Source organism: Priapulus caudatus, unplaced genomic scaffold, assembly GCF_000485595.1.
Source record: "Priapulus caudatus unplaced genomic scaffold, Priapulus_caudatus-5.0.1 Scaffold586, whole genome shotgun sequence".
Lineage (NCBI taxonomy): Eukaryota > Metazoa > Priapulida > Priapulimorpha > Priapulimorphida > Priapulidae > Priapulus > Priapulus caudatus.
The window spans coordinates 122,952-124,059 of record NW_014577647.1 but is presented as its reverse complement, the minus strand read 5'-3'; the positions used below and the strand labels follow the sequence as shown (position 1 = coordinate 124,059).

At 45.5% G+C, this 1,108-nt stretch overlaps 1 protein-coding gene across 1 annotated transcript in view; it reads right to left on the bottom strand.

Annotated features, from left to right (window-relative positions):
- LOC106811884 (ubiquitin carboxyl-terminal hydrolase calypso-like) overlaps positions 1–1,108 on the bottom strand; it is a gene marked incomplete at its 5' end in the record, with an annotated part of 11,889 nt that overhangs the window by 2,545 nt on the left and 8,236 nt on the right.

Sequence of the window (1,108 nt, the reverse complement as noted above, 5' to 3'; positions counted from 1 at the left end):
TAAACTTTGCAATGACAGAGAATTGCCAAAAAGCAGTGGATAATCAATCCTTTTGTGGCTGACGAAGACGAAAGATTGTGCAAACTGCAGACCGACCTCGTCCAGAAGGTTAACTTCAGAACTTTTGAGACATACAGTGACTTCTGGATATCACTGCTACGCATCCCCGAGTACCAGCAAATCGCTGAAGAAGCTGTAAGCGCCCTCGTAGCAATGCCCAGCTCCTACCTTTGCAAAAAGAAATTTTCAGCCCTGGCGGGCATCAAGACCAAGCAGCGAGCCTCAATTGAAGACGTGGACACGCTCATGAGAGGGACGCTATCAGAACTCGAGCCCAGATTTGACAAAATCGCGGACAGCATACAACAACAGCCGTCACATTAGTTTGTACGGTTAGGTTAGGTTAGGACAGTACTGGGTTAGGACTTAGTTAAGCATTGCAGTTTCAAAAGTAATAAAAAAAATGGATAATGGGATAGTGGGGTGAATGACTTCAGAAGTCGAGTCGCTAGGGGTGAACAAGTTCAAAAAAGGTTGAATAGCACTGGTCTAAAGCACTAAAATGGGCGTCTAGTGCTGCATATACTTTCCCTCACTGATTGCTGCTGACCAACCCGTTTACCATTTCTGCACCTACCCAGATTGTAATTAACCAGATTGTTGGCCTTCCAAGAACCTAGAGTAATGCTGATGCAGCATGAATTCATTCAATCAGTAAAATATATAAGATAATCCTGTAGGTTGCCTTACCAAAATGTTTCTATGGCAAGCCAAGGTATAGATATCAACAGGTAATCAAGAAAAATGCAATTGTATCACAAGATATTTGGCACATACAATAATAAAATTTGAGTTTATTTACAAATGTTTACAATCACCATCGTCGTTTACTCTCGACTTTAACCCTGTTCGTTGGTCGAACGTCAAACGGATCGTCGATGCCGCGACGACACGGCATCGAATCGCCCGCGAACGCCGCGTCACACGGTGTGTAAAGAATACCGCCGATCGCCCGCGAACGCCGCGTCACACGGAGTGTAAAGAATACCGCCGAGTCACACGGAGTGTAAAGAATACCGCCGATCGCCCGCGAACGCCGCGTCACACG